At 37.5% G+C, this 24,996-nt stretch overlaps 1 protein-coding gene and 1 pseudogene across 4 annotated transcripts in view; one reads left to right on the top strand and one right to left on the bottom strand.

The window, feature by feature from the left end:
- Positions 1-24,996, bottom strand: part of AUTS2 (activator of transcription and developmental regulator AUTS2) — a 1,299,114-nt gene that overhangs the window by 1,151,108 nt on the left and 123,010 nt on the right. The window lies entirely within an intron of this gene.
- Positions 10,587-11,785, top strand: LOC128562756 (volume-regulated anion channel subunit LRRC8B-like; annotated as a pseudogene).

The raw sequence follows: 24,996 nt of genomic DNA, 5'->3' as shown, positions 1-24,996 counted from the left end.
CATGAAACAATAAAAATCCTCAAAGAAAGCATAGGAAAAACACTGGAAGATATTGGCCTGGGGAAAGACTTCATGAAGAAGACTGCCATGGCAATTGCAACAACAACAAAAATAAACAAATGGGACTTCATTAAACTGAAAAGCTTCTGTACAGCTAAGGAGACAATAACCAAAGCAAAGAGACAACCTACACAATGGGAAAGGATATTTGCATATTTTCAATCAGACAAAAGCTTGATAACCAGGATCTATAGAGAACTCAAATTAATCCACATGAAAAAAGCCAACAATCCCTTATATCAATAGGCAAGAGACATGAATAGAACTTTCTCTAAAGATGACAGACGAATGGCTAACAAACACATGAAAAAATGTTCATCATCTCTATATATTAGAGAAATGCAAATCAAAACAACCCTGAGATATCATCTAACCCCAGTGAGAATGGCCCACATCACAAAATCTCAAAACTGCAGATGCTGGCGTGGATGTGGAGAGAAGGGAACACTTTTACACTGCTGGTGGGACTGCAAACTAGTACAACCTTTCTGGAAGGAAGTATGGAGAAACCTCAAAGCACTCAACCTAGACCTCCCATTCGATCCTGCAATCCCATTACTGGGCATCTACCCAGAAGGAAAGAAATCCTTTTATCATAAGGACACTTGTACTAGACTGTTTATTGCAGCTCAATTTACAATCGCCAAAATGTGGAAACAGCCTAAATGCCCACCAACCCAGGAATGGATTAACAAGCTGTGGTATATGTATACCATGGAATACTATTCAGCCATTAAAAAAAATGGAGACTTTACATCCTTCGTATTAACCTGGATGGAAGTGGAAGACATTATTCTTAGTAAAGCATCACAAGAATGGAGAAGCATGAATCCTATGTACTCAATCTTGATATGAGGACAATTAATGACAATTAAAGTTATGGGGGGGAGCAGAAAGAGGGATGGAGGGAGGGGGGTGGGGCTTTAGTGTGTGTCACACTTTGTGGGGGCAAGACATGATTGAAAGAGGGACTTTACCTAACAATTGCAATCAGTCTAACTGGCTTCTTGTACCCTCAATGAATCCCCAACAATAAAAAAAAAAAAAAAAAAGACTTGGGTCCATCACCTTCCTATCAGCCTCCAGCCCCAGTGAACAGATACTTGAAGTATCTACTATCGCGTCAGGCTAGTGAGGTACAGGAAAAAAACTGTTTAAAATTTGCTATACCAAGTGCTTCCTAAGGCACTGCTTGAGATAATCTTCACAAAAAATCCGTTACTCATTTTACACATGAGAAAAGAGTGGCCTTGGCAAGTCAGAGGTTGATTTGCCTAAGATCACTCACATAGTGAACACCAATGTCTCCTGACTGTATGTTCCACCTCTAAGTTACACAATGTTTGCTGTAAATAAAGATAGTAATAACAGCTACAATTTACTTGGCATCTGCTATGGTTCGGACACCACATTAAGTTTTCACATACGTTTTCTTATTTAATTAAACCATTCATCAATATCATTCCCATTTTTCAACTGAGGAAACTGAGTTTGGAAAGCTTAAATTACTCATCACCCAAGGTCATTTAAGTGGCAAAGCTGAGTTAACAAGTCTTTCTGTCAAAGCCAACTTTTTTAACCCACCATCTGTACTGCCAATATTTATTTTTCCTATAATCATTATTCTTATATAGTCCCTAACATCCTCACCAGGTACTCATATCTGGCTCAGATGTTGTATATTTCTGATGGCCATCCTCAACTTGCATTTTTTTTCTATACCCAGATCCCCAATGTCTGCAGGTCATGGTTAGTTTCAGAAAACTCTCTAGCTAATGGAAAAAATCCAAGAAATGATGGTACACAGACAGTAATTACCAAAGGTTACAGCTATTTGGTATTTTAAACACTTTCAACAGAGATGCTTTAACTGTGTGCTTAAGAGTAGGCTTAAGTACATTTTTTAAAAGTTCTCTGTACATTTGTTATTCTCATCCCACCCTTATAGATGAGTAAACACTGACTTGCAGATATTTCAGGAAACTGAGACAGAAATTCCAGTTGCCTCTATTTCTCTCCCAAGACTTATGAATAAATACAAGGTCCTCATGTAACCTACATTTGCTCATAATACAGTAGATACGAAGAGGGTATATATAACAAAAGAAATTCAGATGGATTCCAAAAATTTCTTTTAATTAAACCAGAAAATTGGGGGAGAGAAGCAGAAGTGGTGTTCGATTTCTTAAGAGATAACAAGTTTGTTAATGCAACAGAAGAAAACATATAGAACTCAATCTCATAAACTCCTTTAGAACGAAAAACTAAAATAAAAAGAAATGAACCTGGGAAAAGTATTCATGATGAATTTTATAAGGAATTACTATATAAACAAAACATAAAAATCTCCATGTGCTACCTATATAATCCTCCTGTATTCAGGAGGATTGCCTCAGCCCAGTAATTCAAGGCCAGCCTGGTCAATATAGAGAGTCTTTAAAAAAGAGTCTTTAAAAAAGTCTTTCTTTAAAAAAAAAAAAGAAAAGAAAGAAAAACTTTTAAAACCCACACACACATACTAGTTAAGGAAAAAAAAAAATTCCATCCCATAAACCATTAAAAAGCAAACATAAATAGGGTTTCAAATTCATATGCAAAAACAAAAAGAACAAGGTTTTTAGTAATACAATTATAAAAGAAATTCAACAGCTTTTTATCCTTAGAAAAACAAATGGTGATCCTTCTTAAGGCAAGTACACTGTATATTGCTGATGATAGTATTCAGCGTAAACTGTACACTGATAGAACTTAAGCACAAAACAAAAAATGCACCCTATTACCATTCCACAAGAAAGAATATATTGAAGAATGAATTTGGGGGGGAAGGGATGAAAGGATTCTATGTACAAATAAATTTATTGTGGTATAAAAGTATAAAATTGGAAACTTACAACATTAGAAGAATATAAAGTATGGCACAATTTTATTTACCATTGTGTTGCATTAAATTGTTAATTATATAGCAACATAGGAAATATATTTTCAGCGTTAAGCAAAAAATAAAATTACTTCAATGTTATGATCATAACATCACAGACATATGTTCAAATTACATACAAATCAGAGAAATAAAGATATAAAATGAAAAAGGGGGTGGTTCCTTAAAGAGAAGCTTGTGAATAGTTGTCTCCCTTTATAAAAATGTTATTAAAAGAAATGACTGTATGTGTTAAAACACAATCTTCTGCCTCTTAAGGAATAATTTCAAAAAATACGAATTCAAAGTTGCTAGTATCAAAACACAATTTTGCTTAACGTGTCTCATCTATCACAGAAAAATGAGGTTTAGGGTTGGACACGGTATAATTTCAATTCTACTAGGAATAAGAAAATAGTACAACTAACATGTCACACACAAAAATATAAATATATCATAGACACTTGCTTTTTGTGTACATTGTAAAATTTAACTCACTAAAGGATTCTCCATGCTCTTTCTACCAGGAAAACACTCAAAAATCTAATATTCATCTGAATTTTTTAATATCCCATGGCAGGTACATACTGGCTATTTTCTAGAGAGAATTTTCCATAACACTGAGCAGAAAGCTGAGATTAAAACTCTACTAGAGCTGACTAAAATTAATTCTCTACAGCTGTTTAGGGAACATGTATCTGGGAAAGAGGGACTCAGATGACTAGTTCCAACCTCTCTTTTCAAGAAAGAAAATGTTTGGGGGGGGGGGAGGGAACCACAAGAAAGCACCTAACAACCTACATAGCTTGTATGTTCCCTAAGAACAACACAATTTGATTGCAAATTTTGTCCCCTTTTTTCTTTAAAGCCTTTTAGAAAGACTTCACTTCTGACTGAACTATCTACCCTTGGGAAGAATAGATGAATCAATGTTTGCTAAAGACATAAAATTATAAAGATACAAAAACTTCCAAAAGCAATGACACAGCCATTTCTAGAACATGCCTACTCCATTCATTACTATGCAGATTTAACAAACATTTTCCTAATCCAAGGGAAAGTTATTCTCTAAAAGACTGTACATTTTTATTCTTTATCAGGAGAACTCCTTAGCTTTCCAGTTACTGGTTTATGGACTGCACTGTGAGGATTTAGGGTAAGAATATCCTGAATAATCCAGAATAGCAGCCACACAAAGTAGCACATCAGTAATGGGACTCCACACCCCCCCAGGGAGAGGGAACTCTCCACACTACTTCCCATTCCTCCTCTCACTCCTCCTCATTCAACTCTCCCAGTCCCAAAGCATCAAAAACCTCTTCCATTAGGAGCCTACTTCAACTCCAACACATGGTTTCCATCCCGGTAATCTATGACAGAATTTCTTTTTCAGTGTATCACACTAAAATCCCATTAGCACCTGGTTCTCAATTTTGGCTGTACTTGAAATAATCTGGAGAATTTTAACAAATAGATAGATTTTGTTAACCAAGTCTGCACTAAATGATTCTGATTTAACTGGTTATGAAGTTTGGTATGGGTACCATGTATCACAGGATTTTGTAAAGAACCACAGATTTTTTTTTTTTTTTAAAGAATTGGACAATTTGATTCTAAAACTTAGATGAAAAAGCAAAGGACCTAAAATAGCCCCCAAAATATCAAAAAAGAAAAAGAAAAGTGGACTTGGCACTCGTAGCTCAGCCGTTAGGGCGCAGGCCACATACACGGGGGCTGACGGTTTCGAATCCAGCCTGGGTATGCCAAACAACAATGACAACTACAACCAAAAAAAGCCAGGTGTTGTGGAGGGCACCTGTAATCCCAACTAGTTGGGAGGCTGAGGCAAAAAAATCACTTAAGCCCCAGAGTTTGAGGTTGCTGCGAGCCAGCTATGACACCAGGGCACTCTATCTACCAAGGGCAACATAGTGAGACTCTGTCTTAAAAGAAAAAAAAAAGGAATAAAAAAGTGGGAGGATTCTCACTAGTGCATTTCAAAATTAAAATATAAAACTAGATAATCAAGACAGTGTAGTAATGGGATAAGGAGAGATAAATAAATGAATGAAGCAGAAGAGAGAGTCCAGAAATAGACCTAAGCAGAAAAAGACATGAACAGGCAATTGATTTCAAAAAGGTAGCAAGAATATTCAATGGGAAAAAGACTTTCCCACAAACAGTACCAGAACAACTGGATAAATGTTATAGGGGAAAAAATGAAAAATGAACCTTTAGTCTTACCTCACAATACACACAAAAATTTAAAATGGATCACAAATCAAAAAGTGATAAAGCTCATAGGAAAAAACAATGACAAATATTTCTATAACCCAGAGTAAGTAAAGATTTCTTAATAAGGACATGAAAGGCATGAAATAGATGAGGGAAAATTAAGATAAACGATATTTCATCAAAACTGAAAACTTCTGCTTACCCAAAGATGCCATAAGGAAATTGAAGAGACAAGTAACAGCTCAGTAGAAGTACTCATATTACATATATCTGGCAAGGGACTTGTATCAAAATATATAAGGAAGGAATGCTTATAAATCAATAACAAAAAGACAACTCCATTCAAAAAATGGTCAAAAGATCTGCTCTAAAACTTCAAAAAGAAGATAGTGTTCAACATCATTAATCATCAGGAAAATGCTAATTAAAACATAATGAAACACCATTATATATACCCACTACACAATATGGCTAGAAGTAAAAAGACTGACCACACTAAATATTTTGAAGTATGTGGAATACCAGAACTCTCACGTGATGCTAGTGGGAGCATAAAATGGTACAAACACTGTGAAAAACCATTTGGCAGTTTCCTATAAAATTAAACAAATACTTACATACCTTAACACAAAATAATTCCAATCTTAGGTATTTACATAAAAGAAATGACAACCTCTGTCCAAAAAAAAAAAAAAAAATCTTATATAAGATTGATCGTTACATCTTATTCATAATAGCCAAATATTTGAAACAACTCAAATTACAACAGAGAAATAGTTAAACCAATTGTGGTCTATCTATGCAATAGGGTACTGCTTCGCAATGAATAACTGATAACATGCAACAATATAGAAAAATCTCAAAAACATTAAGTTAACAAAAGAAGTCAATCACAAAAGAGCACATATTGTATGATTCTATTAAATGAAGTTCAAGGACAGGCAAAATTAAACAAGGAAAATAGGAATCAGAACAGTGGTTGCATATGGGAGGAGTAGGTAGGACTGATTAGAAGTGGAGACTAATGGACTTTTTCAGGTTGTGACTATGTTCTGTAACTTGATGGGTATGTGGGTTATGTGAGTGTGTATATTTGCCAAAATCCATTGATTCAAAATTCATTCATACACTTAAAATTGGTACATTTCATTGCATGTTAACTATAACTTAAAAAAAATTTAAGATTACCAGGTTATTCTAATTTGTAGGAAAGTTGACAACCACTGCTTTAGAAGGAAAAAATAAGCTAAACTAACTTCTATTTCCACCTCTCTCTCTTTTGAGCGCTCCTTCAGCCAGCATCACAATGCATTCTTATGTAACCCAAGACTCTATTTGTGCATATCCAGTATTTCCACACAATGCCCTACATATTATTGCTCCCTAGATCCTGCATGGACATTCACTGAATACTGATGAACTGATTTGATCCTGGTACTTCCACATCACAGTATACATCTATTTTAGGAGACACTAAAATCGGAGAAAACTAGGAACAATTCCCAGCACAATTTCCCCTCACATTTTCCCTCAAGGATGACCTGAAACCCTTCAAAAGGCCTGCACTCTAACCTTCATTTCTCACAGCCCCTTAAGACAGACTTAGTTCTCCAGCAACACTGTACCTATCACTTTCAGGATCCCAAAAGGGCCAGGCATTTTCACATCCTTGTGTCTTGGTCCCTGCCAGTCTTTCTCTCTAGAATATTAACTCTGCCTATTAAGTCTGCCTATACTGCATACTTCTTCCTGTCATTCAAAACACCATCATCATTCTATTTCCTTCAAGAAGTGTCCTCTAATCTCTCTCTAAGCCACAAATCCCTTCTTCAATGCTGCCTAAGCACTCGATGTATATCTCTAACACATATACATATAGACTATGTGGTAGGCCACCTGCCACAAACAGCAGCATGCCCATCACACTCCTATAGTCATCTGTGTGTATGATCATCACATTTACCTTTCTGATTCACGTTGAGTTCCATGAGGGCAGGGACCACCTCTTACTTACCACATATAATTTAAGTGTTTGATAGATTTCTAAATTTAAATTTACAAATAAATTAATAGCAATACCCTGCTCTCCTTTCACGTAAGCAAGGTCAACTGGGATAGAGGAGAAAACTGAAAAACAAACAAACAAAAGAAGGTGACTATACATGAGTGTGCATTTTAAAACAGGTGAAGATCTGCTTGGTAATGAGGATTCTCAACCCTAATAAATTCTTCTTTGTGGAATATCAAAGTATAAAAACACTTCAGTTCTTAAATCTCTTTTAAAAATCCTACTACCTGGGACTGCAAACTAATACAACCTTTTTGGAAGGAAGTATGGAGAATCCTCAAAGAACTCAAATTAGACCTCCCATTTGATCGTGCCATCCCATTTTTTGTTCTACCCAGAAGAACAAAAAATCATTTTATCATAAGGACATTTGTACTAGATTGTTTCTCAAAGCTCAATTTGCCATCTCCAAAATACGGAAACAACCTAAATGCCCACCAATCCAGGAATGGATTAACAAGCTGTGGTCTATGTGTATATGTATATGTGGTATATGTATGCCATGGAATACTATTTAGCCATAAAAAGATGGGGACTTAACATCTTTTTCATTAGCCTGGATACTTCTTAGTAACGTATCACAATAATGGAGAGGAATCCAATGTACTCAGTACTAATATGAAGCCAGTAAATGATCTATACACACCCACATAAGAGAAAAACTCAAAGTGGGAGGTGGGGGAATGAGGGAGAGGACAGAGTGGAGGAGGGTGGGAGATAAATGTACCCCCACTTAATCTGCACAATGTTAGGGTATGTGGCACACCTCTTCAGGGTGGGAAATAATTATAAGAGGGACTCTACCTAACAAATGCAAACATTGTAATGTAATTCTTTGTACCCTTAAAAATTAATCTGAAACAAAAAAATAAAATAAAAATCCTACTACTAATGCTTTTTTCTAATACTATTACATAATGTTACAAAAGGTCTAGAACAGATGCTAGATATCTACATATCTGAACCTGAACAAATATTTTATCACCCTAAATAGCCAATGTAATTCTAATAAAAACAAATCTCGACTCTGCGCCTGTAACTCAGCGGCTAGGGTGCCGGCCACATATACAAGGAGCTAGCGGGTTCAAACCCAGCCTGGGGCCTGCCAAACGGCAATGACAACTATAACAAAAAAAATAGCTCGGTGTTGTGCAGTATGCCTATAGTCCCAGCTACTTGGCAGGCTGAGGCAAGAGAATTACTTGAGCCCAGGAGTTTGAGGTTGCTGTGAGCTATGACGCGAGGGCACTCTATGGGGGTGACAAAGTGAGGCTCTGTCTCAAAAAAATAAAAACAAATCTGAAGGCATATTACCAGACTTCAGGTTATACTACAAGTCTCTGGTGATCAAAACAGCATGGTAATGGCACAAAAATAGATATACAGATCTATGGAATAAAATAGAGAACCTAGAAATGAAACCAGATGTATATCACCATCTGGTCTTCAATAAACCAAACAAAAGCATATCCTGGAGAAAAGAATTCCTATTTAGTCAACGGTGCTATGAGAAATGGTTAACTGTAGAAGATTAAAACTAAACCTGCACCTTTCACCACTTACAAAAACTGACTCTGGCTAGATAAAAGTTTTAATTTAAAACATAAGATGATAAAAGATACCAGCCTGGGAAAAGATTTTTATGCCCTTAGCAATGGCAGCAACACCAAAAATAAATAAATGGGACATGATCAAATTAAAAAGCTTCTGCACAACAACTAAAGCAAACAGACAACCTTCAGAATGGGAAAAGATATCTGCATGCTACAAATCTGAAAAAGGGCTGCTAACTAGAATCAACAGAGAACTCAAAGTAATCAACAAGAGCAAATAATACCATTATAAATGGGCAAGAGACATGAATAGAACCTTTTCTGAAGAAGACAAACGAATGGCAAACACATGAAAAAATGCTCATTGTACCTGATCATTAGAGAAATGTAAATCAAAACCACCCTCAGATATTACCTAACCCCCGTGAGAACAGCCCACATCACAAAGTCCCAAAACTGGAGATGCTGGCATGCATGTGCAGAGAAGGGGACACTTGCACACTGCTAGCGGGACTACAAACTAATATAGCCTCTTTGGAAAGAAGTATGGAGAATCTTCGAGGAGCTAAAAGTAGACAATCCCATTACTAGGTACCTATCCAGAAGAAAAAAATCATTTTACCATAAGGACATCTGCACTAGAATGTTTATCGTAGCTCAGCTTGCAATCACCAAGACATGGAACCAACTCAAGAGCCCATCAACACATGAACGGATTCATAAACTGTGGTATGTGTATATCGTGTAATACTATTCAACCCTAAAAAAGATGGTGACTTTACATCTTTTGTATTAACTTGAATGGAGTTGAAGAACATTTTCCCTAGTAAAGTATCACAAGTATGGAAAAGCAAGTATCTAAATGTACTCAATACTAATATGAAATCCATAGAAAAACAACTGTATGCCCACATGAAAGAAAAACAACTAAATTCAGGGATTAGGAGAGGAGGATTAGTAAGATCTCACCTAAGGGGCACAATGTAAGGGTATACAGCACATCCCTTAGGTGAAGGGCTCAACTACAACCTAGACTTTGCCTGACAAATGCAAACAATGTAATCTGATTGTTTGTACCCTCATATTAATCTGAAATTAAAAAACAAATTCTGCCTCCCCAATTGCCAGGGAGGCAGATTTGAGAAATTCCTGTTTCCTCGCTTAGCACTATGTGGAATAAACTTTCTCTGCTGTAAAATACATACTGTGTGTGTGTGTGTGTGTGTGTGTGTTTATTTATTTATTTATTTATTTATTTATTTATTTTTAGAAGTTTATTATTTTATTTTATTTTATTTTTTGCAGTGTTTGGCTGGGGCTGGACTTGAACCCGCCACCTCCGGCATATGGGGCCGGCACCCTACTCCTTCGAGCCACAGGCGCCTCCCTTATTTATTTTTTTAATCAAAATAATGCTACAAATCAATAACCCAGAATAGTTTTCCTCCCTGGACAAGTACCCCAAGAAAGTTCATCCTCTACAACGAATTACGGGCCATTTATCCAGTTATTCCACATATTTCACATTCACATTCAGTTGATAATCATACTCTTAAATCCTAAAACATAATCTGCATAATTTTGCAAAGGGAACAGAAGATGACCACTGAGGAATTTTGTGTTTATTAATCTTTATCGCCAAGCAGGAACATTCAACTAAATCTTTTTCATTCAGGTCAGCAAAACAAATCAGAAAGTGAACCAATGCTGTAACCTTGAATACTGATACCACAGTAATTTTGCCTTCTGTGCCTTTAAAAGTGCAATGAGCGTAGAGCTCATCCCTGAGGTGAAGCTGCCCGCTGCCGTCTCGCAGCTGGTCAACCTCAAGGAGCACCGCGTGTACCACTCGTCCTTGGTGGTCGACCATCCTGCACTGGCCTTCCTGGAGGAGAATTTGAAGATCCTCCGCCTGAAATTTACTGAAATGGGAAAAATCCCACGCTGGGTATTTCACCTGAAGAACCTCAAGGAACTTTATCTGTCAGGCTGTGTCCTCCCTGAGCAGCTGGGCACCATGCAGCTGGAGGGATTTCAGGACTTGAAAAATCTGAGAACCCTCTACTTGAAGAGCAGACTGTCTTGCATCCCGCAGGTCATCACAGACCTCTTGCCTTCCCTACAGAAGCAGTCCTTTGATAACGAGGGAAGCAAACTCGTGTTGAACAACTTGAAAAAGATGGTCAATCTGAAGAGCCTAGAACTGATCAGCTGCGACCTGGAGCACATTCCACACTCCATTTTCAGCCTGAACAATCTGCATGAGTTAGACCTAAAAGAAAATAACCTTAAAACGGTGGAAGAGATCATTAGCTTTCAGCATCTTCAGAACCTGTCCTGCTTGAAGTTATGGCACAGTAACATCACTTATGCACAGATTGGGGCATTATCCAATCTAGAGCAGCTCTCTTTGGACCATAATAATATAGAGAATTTGCCCTTGCAGCTTTTCCTATGCACCAAACTTAATTATTTGGATCTAAGCTATAACCACCTGACCCTCATTCCAGAAGAAATCCAGTATCTGAGTAATTTGCAGTACTTTGCTGTGACCAACAACAATGTCGAGGTGTTGCCAGATGGGCTGTTTCAGTGCAAAAAGCTGCAGTGTTTACTTCTGGGGAAAAATAGCTTGATGAATTTGTCTCCTCTCGTGGGTGAGCTGTTGAACCTTACTTATCTGGAGCTTGTTGGTAATTACCTGGAAACACTTCCTCCTGAACTAGAAGGGTGTCAGTCCCTAAAACGAAGCTGTCTGATCGTTGAGGAGAATTTGCTCAATACTCTTCCAAACCCTGTTTAACAGAACGTTTGCAGACGTGCTTAGACAAATGTTGAACAAAGGAGAAGAGAACCCTGTCTCAAAATCATCTTTAAAAGGATGTTCCAGGGCTTTAAATGAGAAGTGAATTTTTCTAAGTTACAGAGATGAGAAATGAGTGCTGACTATGATGAACTATAACGAAATGTCTTATTAAGCAACTCCTTGTCTAGCCCTACATTCAAACAGGTAAAGAATGTTGATGCTAAAAAAATAAATAAATAATAAAAGTGCAATGTTTTCATTTCTCCGCCCAAGTGCTGATCCAAAGAGCCCAAGACAAGCAGTACTGTGGGTATCATTTGTAGGGAAAAAAGGAAACAAGACAATTTAAGAGACAACTCCCTCGAAGTCTAATGATGAAATGATGAAATGTTTCACGGACTTTGAACAAGAACTTCTTTGAAATGATAAAAAACAAAACTAAAGATTCACACAGGGCAAGGTCTACAGTGGGTCATTCTGCAACAATCCTTTCCTCACATAGTTATTAAATGCTAATAAAATGTTGAAAAAGAATGTAGAGTCAAGTTATCTAATCATCTGACAAAGAAAGAAACTGAAAGTCAGAAAGGAAGCATGACACACAATGTTGGTGGCAGGTCAGGGGTCACATCCCAGGTGGTCTGACTTACCTAGTTCAGTGATTTCCCATCCCCACCTTACCACAATCCCCTACTTAATCTCAGAAAAACCCTGAGAGCTTTCCTGCTTCCTAGAATCAACATAATCCATTGTGTCCTATAGTTTATCCCTGAGTGGCACCCATATAACACCTGCAACTGTGTTATGGATATCTATCCTCTCTGCAGGTGATTCCCAGACATTCCTGGCTGCTTGGCCTGACTTTCTGTCACAGCCAGAGGAGGCAGACTGAGACTACTCATTCATTTCACTGATCTACTATTAGAGTTTTGACTTGCTTCTTACACCATGCCAGTGGACTGGGGCATGAAGCTCAACAGTCCATTACTTATCCACTGAATCATTTCTAGCACCATGCCATCAAGTCATTTTCTGATTTCTATTGGTTAAACATAATAAGCAGAAATAGCCTGGCTTTGGCTAGGTTTTCTTGAAAGGCCTCAGAGAAATGGCAATGGTTATAAGAAAGCCAGGAGGAATAGCAGCTAACTTTTAAAGAACTCAGGTTGCCAGTTTTTGGCCTAAGTGATTTACATGTATTTACTCCTTTGGTCCTCATGACCACAATACGGGCAGGCACCATTGTTATCCCCATTTTGCAAATGAGGAAACTGAGTAAATTTGCTGTGGTCATACAGCTCATAATAGTGAAACTGGAATTAGAACTTACTAGTCTGTTCTTTACCTGAGTTAACCCTATAAAATAGACCTATTTTAAAGCAATCCTTATAAAACATTCCTTTCCTTCACTGTTCTCAAAGACAGGAAAGAATTCCAACATCTAAGGTCTCCCAATCTTCCTAGAATCGTTATATGTAACATTTCATTTATACAGAAGACCTCAATTGTGCTACTCCAAATGACCAAGACTAAATTGGAGGAGTCCTACACTAGCTGCTGGCAGTAACGAAGGCAGTAAAAACTGGGATAAAATGTCAGCCTTTGGAACAGGGACTGCTTCGACCTGCAGGTTAATATGCAGCAATACACTTAACATGTTCTGGTCCTCCCTTTTGCTTCTGTACTGCTCTACAGTACCTCTCACCAACTGCTAAAATGAAACACATTTTGACATGTAGAAAACAAGCAGCAAAAAGCCACTCCTCTAATGCCTGCTTTAAAAACTATGCAACCACCTTCTGGAAACAGTCATGTTTTGCTCTGGAAATGGGTATAAGTAGCTCTGATGCTTTGGTGTTATCACATTCCAGGAAAAAAGCAATTGCAGATTTATTTTTGTGAAAGCAAAGGACTTCCAATATTCCTAATGGAAGTATGTTTTTGATAGCATATTTTGTTCTACACATCAACAACACAAATGTAACAACAAAGTCAATTTCCTTGAAAGGAAAACAGAAGCACAGAAAAATGAAATGCCCAAGGTCACACGCTGCTTAACACGTGAGCTAGAATGAGAATACCTCTACTTGCCAAGGCATTTTCCAAGTTTTCTATTCTAAGAACCAAAATAGCCTTCTCTTTCCCTTGTATCCCCATGACCTTCACCCCTGTTTTTTAAAAAAAGGAATAGTTCCAAGAACTACTAGTCTCCCATCTGTAGCCACCACCTGCACACAGTATATTCATACTGTGTTATATATCCATAAACAGAACTGCTTTTCATTTTCTTGTCCACCAATGTGGGGATTTCAAATTATTCCATACATTTCAAGGTTGGGAAAGTCACATCCAACCTGGCTTTACCTCCCACCTTTACATGTTTCCTTTTTCCAGTCTATCCTTAAGCACTCTTTTGAATACTAGTACTTCCCTGCTTGAAAAGTATGAGGCTCATCACTTTCCAAAAGCTAAGGTCTAAACTCCTTTCTCTAATTTCCCAATCACATCTCACCATATGTTGGTATGTCCTCCCCAGTCACCTCCCGGCTGCCTCTGTCATGCTTCTCCATGTACCTGCACTCTAGCAGTCATACCAAACTCACTCAATGACTTCTAGACACAAAACTCATCTCGCAATCCTTCCAACTTTGCTTGCTCACTTTTGTCAGCCTAGATTATCCTTCTTGCCCTCACCACAGAATAAGACTCCATTTTATCATTTAAGATCCAGTTCTGTGGTGACCATTTACAGCTGATTTCTCAAAACTCCCAGCACTTTATACTCAGGCTATTATAATTATATAGGACAGGGATTGAGTCCTCTAATTCCCCTTCTTGTTCCCAGCTCTTAAAACAGCAAGAGATACCCTAAAAATCTATTCCACACATTTTTATAGATTAGGTGCTGGGAATACAGTGGTAAACAAAATAAACTTAGCCTCAACTCTCACAGAATGTACTTTTTTTTTTTTTTTGTAGAGACAGAGTCTCAATTTACTGCCCTCAGTAGAGTGCCGTGGCATCACACGGCTCACAGCAACCTCCAGCTCTTGGGCTTATGTGATTCTCTTGCCTCTAGTGGAAAAAAGGGGGGAAATATTTTAAAACATGAGTGAGGTGGAAAATGAGTGTTATGAAGAAAAATAAAGCCGAGTAAGAGAAAAGTATATACATGCTTTAGACACGTGGTCACTAAAGGTCTTTCTAATAAGGGAGCTTCTAGCAAACTCGAATCACCTAAAGGAAGGAGTAAGAGTATTCTTGGCAGAGTCAAAGATAAAGTGACAGCGTTGCGCAGTGTGTGCCTGCTGGAGTACTGGAACAGAGAGAAGGGAGTGGGAGGGAAGAATGAGAGAGACTGTAGGAGGCAAAACTGCCAAGGAACTCACTTCATATGCAGCATCCTACTCTAACCTAGACCAACAAAAATTGATCCTCGTCATTCTCAATCCCCTTTGTTCCTTGCTCTTGACCAGCATGACAAATAGATATTCTATTGCGGACTAGAGACTCTGCCCACTTTACTCCAGGTTCTTCTTGTTGCTGCTGTTGTCTACCTAAGTCTTTTCTTAGCTTCTCAATCCTCCAGAGCTTTCCGTGGGTGAACTCCATTTTGCCTTCTTTGGCTTTCTTGAGAATCAGGCCTAGTAAGTTCTGTGTTCCTAGTTCCTCCTTTCTCAAAACATTTCATAGCCATTTCTAATGCATTCCCAAGAGATTGTAATAAATCCCCTTGAAATACACTGAGCAGTGTTCTCCTTTTCCCATGATAACAGCAGAAGCCATCTGACTTCTTAAGCAAATTTTCCTCCCTGAAAAGCAATACACTGAGTTCTTACAAAATTCTGCCCAATTTTCCCTCTGTTATTCAAAAGCTAAACTGTTATATACCCTTACAATTATTTCATTTCAGAGAAAAATACCTTTAGTTTAAGCAAATCTTATACATGGACTTACAAAAATTTACTTAAAAGATAAATTGGGCATGACTTTGGTTATAAAAGGATTTTTCACTTTAAAAAATGATTCCTAATAGCATTACTATAAAGGGCAAGCTCTATTTCATCCTAAATCTAGGAGCCCATTCTCACAGAAATCTTTAAGAACACATCATCTAGCAGGGCGTTGTGGTGGGCGCCTGTAGTCCCAGCTGCTTGGGAGGCTGAGGCAAGAGAATCGCTCTAAGCCCAAGAGTAGAGGTGGCTGTGAGCCGTGTGACGCCACGGCACTCTACCAAGGGCGGTACAGTAAGACTCTGTCTCTACAAAAAAAAAAAAGAACACATCATCAAGTTAGGTGAAGTACACCTGTACAATGAAATCTTCTTTCCAAGAACCAGGCTTGGACTCCCATCATACAGTCATGGGAATACAGGCAGTCCCCAGGTTTTGAACAAGATAGGTTCTGTAGGTTTGTTCTTAAGTTGAATTTACATGCAAATTGGAAAAGGTACATTTACCTATTACCTGTAATAGCCTTCATTCATAACCATGAGTTGTATGTAAGTTGGATGTTTGTAAGTTGGGGCTGCCTATATTATATTTAACTACCACCAATTTGAAAATCTATAACCCTAAAGAGTTAAAAGGTTCTATTCTATTATGAAAGACTATAATTCCTAAATGTAGGCCTCAATTCTAAAATCTCAGAAAGTTTAATACCTATAAGTCCAGCAAACCAACCAATCTCCTGCTCTCTCCTAGCTATTGTTCAGGAAGCCAACCCTCAGCTTTCCATTTTTCTTATACACATTACCACACCAAATGACTTACACTGTTCCCTGCCATTTCTTACAGGACTCTTCTTGAACTACTTTTAATGCTCACACTGCCTGATGATCAATTTGCATGTCAGTTCCTTTTAATTGAATTCTCTCCAACCAGAATTACAGCTGCTTCTCTCTGTGAAAGAATAAAGTGATTTTTTTTTTCCTTCAACAATGCCAGGGTCCCTACTAGGGAATCAACTGTCACTCCACTTGCTATTAATTATCCCATGCTGCACCACTGTTTCTCTTCCCTCATAAAGCCTTGAACCATATTCCTTCCCCCTGTGATTAACAGCAGTCATGACGATGCCTTACATTCAATGAACCAGCACAAGAGGGAAATCCAGGCACAGACAAGCAATGACAAGAATAACTTTAAGCAAAATATTTAACTAAAAGCAAAGTCTCATATAAAATATATGAATTCTGAGGTTGAAGGCTTGTGTTATTAATCTATAGGTCAAGAGATTCCTCAACTTCCCATGGTAGTCCACTGCATGATCCACAAGGTTAAGACAGGTTTCCTGATACCCAATCTGTGAAGTTAAGATAGGTTTTTTGATACCTAAATCTCTTTAGCCACAACATAAGCCTGTGGTATCTTGTTTCCGTGGTGATGACAGAGATCTTACTAGCCTTCTCTGTATGACAATTCCCCTAGCATTTAAAGGCTCCTATTAAATCTTTCTTTAGCCTCCTTTTCTTCATCTTGTATAATACTCAGGAGAGGGAACAAAACAGAGAGAAGTCTCAAAGCGGTTTTAGGTGAGACTCAGTTGAAGAAATTGTGATTTTTGAGTTTGATACTTATGGGATATGATAGTTGTCTTAAAAAAAAAAAAAAACAAAACTCAAGGGCTTCAAGTATGAAAGAAGAAATTAGATTTATTCAATATGACCCCACGGAGTAAAACAAGAACCAATGGGTTCTACAAACCCTCAGAGAGATATTTCCTCAGTATAAACCAGGAACTACCTAACAGTAAAACAGAGTTGTTCAAAGAAGGCATCAGTGGCCAATGGAAGCCATTCCATGTAAGCAAGGGTAGAACAGCCATGTGAAAGAGACATAATAATGTGTCTCCAAGCCCTGCAGAGCAGGCTGGCTAAGAGGATCTCTAGCTTCCTTAAACACTGCTATTCTACAAAAGTAATCATTAAGTGCTTAAGTGCCTGAGTTTTGTCACGATGAATTGGAATAAGGCTTTAAGCAGTGATAAGCATCCCACCACCCACACACATTCATAGGTAGCAATTCATTATGCAAAGGATTAAGAGAGGGCATTATATAATTGCACTTGAGTGGAGAAATGAGCAAAGTTTGGAAAAAGCTCCCCCTACAGTAAGAGAATAATGGCTCCCCAAAGAGGTCCACACCTTAATTCCAGAACTTGTGAATATGTTCCCTTTACACAGCAAAGGGAAATTAATAAAACTATAGATGGAATTAAGGATGCTGATATTAAAATAATCCCATTACGTGGGATTATCAGAGTGGGTCCAATATAATCAAGGCTCCTAAGTGAAAGAAGAAAATATGACTATAGAACAGAGAAACAGAGAATTGGTATGGTAACTAGAACTCAACCTGCTGTTACTGGCTTTGAATGGATGAAGGGGCCACTTGCCAAGGAATTCAGTAAAGCCTCTAGAGACTAGACAACAATAAGCAAAATAATCTTTCCTAGAGCCTCCAGGAAGAACACAGCTCTGCAGACACTTTGATTTTAGCCCAGTGAGATCCATGTCAGACTTCTACAAAAATATAAAAGGTTTAAGTCGCTAATTTGTGGTTGTTATGGCAGCAAATAGGAAACTAATACATCCACCAAAATTCCTAGTATGCAACATTCTCAAGGAGGATGTGTAATATTGGCTAAATAGTTTAAAATAATAATCTTTAAAGTAAATTACATCAATGATATCTCTGTATTATGTGAGAAGATGGGATTTCTATAAAAACCAACCGAAGTGCAACTTAACTGTTAAAGTTAGCTTTTTGATGTTGTATCTTACATCCATGTGACATGCCTAGCACACAATTGCCCTTCAATAAATCTTTGGTGACTTAAATTGAAAAGTCAAAATTCAAATGACATTTTTGGCCCCCTTATCTGGCAGGGACAAAAAGATACTCATGCTAACCAGTAAAAGGCCTTATCACTTAGCAGTCTCACCCAGTAATTAAAACAGGGAATGAATTCCTTCCTGCTAAAGTGCCTTATGTTTATAGCTTCTGTATTTAGCAAAAACAAGGACAGAGCATAAGGGGGAGGATACGCTCCTGTGTGTTAAAGAGAGAGAGACAGAACGACAGCCTTGAATTCAGAACACATGAAGAACTCTTGAAAGCAAAACACTGGTTACCAGAGTCTAGGAAGGGAACCAGAAGAGCAATAGGGAAAGACTGGTCAAAAAATACAAAGTTAGGGTGGCACCTATGGCTCAAAGGAGTAGGGCACCAGCCCCATATGCCAGAGGTGGCAGGTTCAAACCCAGCCTCAGCCAAAAAAAAAAGTACAAAGTTACAGTTAGGAAGAGTAAGTTCTGGTTTTCTACTGCACAAAATGGTTTAAAATATTGACTATGGTTAAAAATATTGTACTGTATATTCATAATAGAAAGAAGACTTTGAATGTTCTCATCACAAGGAAATGATAAAAGTATGAGGTAATGAATGCTAAATGCCCTATTTAATCTTTACACAATGCTTACATGTATTGAAATATTGCACTGTACCCCCATATATATATACACACACACAATTACTGTGTGTCAGAAAAAAACAAAGAGCTCTTGAAACTCAGTAAGAAGAACACAACCCAATTTTTAAAAAATGGGTAAAACATGTGGACACTTGTTTTACAAAAGAAAATATGTCAATAGCAAGCATGAAATGATGCTCAACAACTAGAGCATTAGAGAAAGCAGATTTAAATCACAATGTATTTCACTACATGCCTCTTAGAATGGCTAAAATTTTTTAAAAATTGACCATATCAAGTGTGGGCAAAAACGTGGAAGAACTAGAACTTTTATACTCTGCTGAAAGGAGTGTAAAACAGTACAAACCTTTTAGAAAACTGATGATTTCTTTTTTTTTTTTTTTTTTTTGGCCAGGGCTGGGTTTGAACCTACCACCTCTGGCATATGGGACCGGCACCCTACTCCTTGAGCCACAGGCGCCACCCATAAAACTAGTGATTTCTTATAAAGTTAAATTATCTACTCGCCCACTGACCCAGCCATTCCACCTCACATATTTACCCAAGAGAAACAAAAATATTATGTACATACAAAGACTTATATTCTAATATTCATAGTAAGCTTTATTTACCAATACAAAAAAATAGAATAACTCAAATGCTTATCAATGATAAATACATAAACAAACTTGGGTGTATCCATACAACAGAATATTATTTAGCAATACAAAGGAAATCATCAATATGCATTACAACGTACATGAATCTTAAAATAATTGTGTTGAAAGATAAACCAAACAAAAGAATATGGTATATACTACTCCATTTATATAAAATTGTTGGAAATGTCAATTAATTTATAATGATAGAAAGCAGATCAGTGGCTGCCTGAGGACAGGGTAGAAAAGAAGTTTTCCAAAGGGGTATGATGAAATATTTGGGAATGAATTATGTTCATTACCCTAATGTGGGATGGCTTCACGGATAAACACTGTGTTAAAATGTAACACATTATGTACTCCAAATATCTATGGTTTATTTCACATCAACTGTAGCTCAACTTTTTAAAAGGTATTTAGAGAAGAAAAGCAAAACAAAATAATAAATAAAAAGCATAATATCTGCTCATGCCCTAATTGTTTAAAGTTAAATGAAGAAGTCAGACAATATAGTTACAGGATGTACCACTATCACAGAAGCATGGAGGGGGATGGAGCACAAAGAGGTGTTACCTTAAATTACCAGGCTAAACACGTCTTTAGGGAGGAAAAAAACATTGTTGAATATGACCTGTCAGTAAGGCTGACAAGTATATTAGAAATTCTGCACTGTTTATTTTTCATTTTTAAAATTCATTCTTATATTATTGTCATCACATTTCATATGTATCATTTTATAATGATTACATTGTATTTTAACTGTAAAATATCACATACAATGCATATTACATATTACACACATAAATACACTGTGGGGATAGTCGTTTCCTCAGAATCAATAATCTTTTGTCACAGAATTGCAGCAAAAACTGATTTTATTCTGTATGTAGCAAAAATTGCAAAATTCAAGTTAGGACACATTCTAATAATTTGGTTATTTTCCCTATTTTTACAAGGCTAGAAACAAATTACAGAAAACTTGCTAACAAAGGAAGTATAGGAAGTGTGTGTATAAATGGATTTAAAGGAACCAAGCAAATGTTTTCAGATCCACAGTCTTCAAATGTATTCAATACTAATACATTATAGACTTAACATAAAAATGTCCAGAGAACCACCATAGTTATCCCAAGAAAATATATCTTTAATAGTAATTCTAATATTTCTATCCAATAAAAATAATAATTTACATCACTAATAACAACTTTAAAAGAACTCTGAAAAAAATTTAAAATAAGACACAATCCTTCCACCTGTTCCTTAAAACCAAATAATATAAAATATCTGCTCTTTTTTCTTTTTCTCTGATTTTAACATCCGTGATGCCTTGCTCCTCTCCAACTCTAAATGTTACTAATAAGCTCATTCTTAAACCATCATTTTCAAATTAATTGCATAGGGGCACAAACAGGCAAAGCTATGAGATAGAACCACATAAACTAAGTGGTCCATTTCTTCCATGTGTATTAAATGAATTTCAAAATGAACAAGAAAACCTCAATCACACTTTATAAATACTGATGTCTACCTGCCCACTCAATGACTCATTTGTCCCATGCTCTCGGCCGCCATTCCATTTTGGTGTTAAGGCGTGCGCGCGCGTCCTAAAGTGTCAGTAGGAGGAAAGAAAGAATAAAAAGACACACTATAAGCAAAGCAAACCATTAAGAACTGCATGTGCCATCAAGCCATCAAGACCAGCCCTGATAATTAGATTAGCAGCTTAACAACTTCAAAATGTTATACAATTCAGCAACAGACTTGTACTTGCAACATTCTCCTCACACCTTCCTTTCAACAACCAGACAGAATTTTTTTTTTTTTTTTTTTTTATTTTTGTGGTTTTTGGCCGGGGCTGGGTTTGAACCCGCCACCTCCGGCATATGGGACCGGCGCCCTACTCCTTGAGCCACAGGCGCCGCCCTGCCAGACAGAAATTTAACCAAAGCAATGGAGGTACTAGTTTAACAGAATAAATGTTCTTGTCAGAATGAAGCCACCATCTTAAAAATACATGTAAAACCAAGCTTTAAAAATGACTTCTTCACTAAAAGAAGAGGATTTGGAAATTTAGGTTTTGACTCCTGTATATATTCTATAGGACATAATCAGCAACTTACATTCCCTAACTTAAGCTGTTATATAAAAACCTTTAGGTTCTCTTACTCATGAAGTAAAGATAAATACTCAAGATATAACCCAGTATCTAGGTCCAGTTATCCTCCTCACAGATTAAGGTGAAAGCCAGTTTACTGCATCTCAAAGAGCCAACCTAAAGCCTCAATTTCAGTTTCTTTAATTGCCAAATACATCTTCTAACTAGAATACATACCCGGTAACAGGCTTAACTGGGCATTTTAATTGCTTTTGGAAAACTAGCCAACAACCTGTGGTATACAACTTCAAAAGAGTGTAATCTCATGACCTAATTAAGATCTAAATTAGAACTGTATGTAGCTTTCACGGTGCTATTCAGGCCCAAGATGCACAGAAGTAAGGTACATAAAGAGATGATTTAGAAATTACTTGTGGGAGTTAGAGGACTTACTTAATTTGATTTTGTTTTGGTTTTGACAATAAACACCTAGAATATGATCTTCTCACAATTTAGAGGGCTGGCCTTCAAGAAGAAAGTCCCCCAAGTAGTAAAGTCAGAATCACTTGCTTTAAGTCACTTTATACTTTGGGTGATTTAGTTAGCTCACTTGGGAACCTTCCTGAATTGTAAAGAAGATTTCAAAGGGAAGAAACTAAAAACAGGGGTGAGATGTTCTGTGTGATGTTATCGAAGCAATGAGTTAATGTGGTCAATAGACACTACTTAGAAGGCAGCAGGAGAGTTTTCTGAGAAACAGGGATAATATTAGCTCCACTTTTAAATCCTCCTACCTCTCATAATAAAGTTCACAGTTCTGGTTTATTTTATTTAAAGGGAAAAGATCCTCATGGTGAAAAGATGTAATAGAAGGAAAATCTCTTTCTTTGCCCTTTCCACTTTAAGTCAGAACATACTTGCAACAAACTCAGAGAACAAAAGTGCCTTATTACCTAATTTACTCTGTGCTCAGATGAGTGGTTTCAGAAATGTATTTATCTCTAAGGAGTCACAAATTATCTCTCTGACTCATCATCTTTGAAGACAGGATTTTCAAATTTACCCAAACTATCAGAATGGTCAGATGTGCCTTATTCAATATTGAGGGTGAGAAATTACAGTAAAAATGTTACAGAGTAAGACGTTCTGGCTGTACCGCAGAGCTCAACACTCCTGCTCAAGTTAACTCATTCTAATGTCAACTACAACTCCACCCAGACAGCACCACCAGTGGTTTATGATTTATGCACAGCATTCTCACAAAGCCCCATCCCGTAATTCACAACAACTTAAAATCCAGGTGAGCTATGCTACCCTATTCCTGGGAAAGGCACAAAAGAGCCTCAGTCTGATTTCACAAGAATTTATGCCACCTAAGAGGAAGAAAGGAGTTTTCTAAACCTTTCCTCTCTGCCCTCAAGCCAATTCTTCCGAGGTAGTCCAAACCTGGCCACTAGCCAGCCTTGTGCAACCCTGTTAAGTCTGCTGGTTGCAGCAATACCCATAGCATGTTCCTAACCCATAATAAGGAAGCAAGAACTTGGTACATAAGCACCCAACTAGGCAGCAAAGGCATCAGCTGCGTCATCAGGGATATCTGAGCCACTTTTGGCAGCTCTGATAAACAACCATGTAAAACCCCTCTCTCAGCTTCAGTAAAAATGTTCTCATCTCTGAGGCAATAAACGGAAAGAATTCAATGTAAGACTGGTCGTATATCAAAGATACCAAATTTACTCAAAGGGTTTTCAGTAAATAACCAAATTTCACATCCTTTAAAAAACATCCACAACATAAGGCATCCTAAATCAGAATTCAATAGTCACAAAAACATGCCTTTTTTTCATTATCATATATTATCTACTCCCTAAGAGAAAACATGGACAATGAAGAATGCAAAGGTACCACATAATGGGATCTTAACTCTGGCCTGATCTCATATATTTCTTACAATAAGATAGAGTATGTGGTAACCCTTTAAATCTTACATTTAAATACTCTAAATACTATAGACACAACATGTACCCACAGTATAAAAAGAATGCCTGACATCTGTGTTCTCTTGTAAGAACCCTTGCCTATTCCTCTGGAGACAGCTCCAGATTCACAGATGACCCCTGATTCCAAAGAAAGTGATATTTGGCCACTAACAGCCTCCCAGGTCTAAACACCAGAATTCTACCATCAGAATACTATCACAATGCTTCTGTAAGACTGCCTGTATCTTGTTTCTATTAGCCATCTCCAAAAAGGGGGAGAAAGTTTCGGTCTGAAATAGTCTTTCTTTTCTTTTCTTTTGGTTATCCATGAAAAAGAATTTAGGGGAGTTGATCAAGCTGACCCTGGGATATTTTTCCTGCTTATGTTTCTGCAGATTTTAACAACTCGGTGGCAGTTCAGAAAGGGCATGATAATCTAAACATGACAGTGGCCTCTCCTGAGCCATTCAGATGTTACTTGAACAAACTGGGCTTTCGTGAAGGCTCAAACATGTCACTAGAGCTCATTCTCTGAGCTGTTCCGGAACCTCAGAGACAGTCTATAAGGCAATGACCCAGAGTAAGAGGCTCTATAGTCAATATCCCAAGACTAAGAGTCCCAAAGACAAAAATGTACGACTCTAACCATTTGGGTGGGTGGGGGCGAGAGACAGTTTTTGTCTCCATTGATAGAGTGCTATAACTTCACAGCTCACAGCAACATCAAACTCTTGGGCTCAAGTGATTCTCTTGCCTCAGCCTCCCGAGTAGCTGGGACTACAGGCACCCACCATAACACCCAGCTAGTTTTTAGGTTTTTAGTAAAGATGGGGTCTTGCTTTGCTCAGGCTGGTCTCAAACTCCTGAGCTCAAGCAATCCCCTCCACCTTGGCCTCCCAGAGTACTAGGATGGCATGAGCCACCACACCCAGCTCTAGCCATTTTCTTTACAACAACTAAAACCATAAAAGGGATGGTTGCAAGGATACGTATGAAATGAACAAGTAAGGGGAAAGGGCTGTAAAATCTACTCTATACGGCAGAAACGGGGTTTAAATGCAAAGAACAGAGACAGTTGGGTGTTATTATATACATATTTCAGTTAAAAATTTCCTCGTAAATGGTAGCTCTCATTTATGAAAAGCAAGATT

This window comes from Nycticebus coucang, chromosome 12 (genome assembly GCF_027406575.1).
Source record: "Nycticebus coucang isolate mNycCou1 chromosome 12, mNycCou1.pri, whole genome shotgun sequence".
NCBI classification, from domain to species: Eukaryota; Metazoa; Chordata; class Mammalia; order Primates; family Lorisidae; genus Nycticebus; species Nycticebus coucang.
Note: the sequence above shows the minus strand (reverse complement) of the source record. Positions and strands in the feature narration are given on the sequence as shown.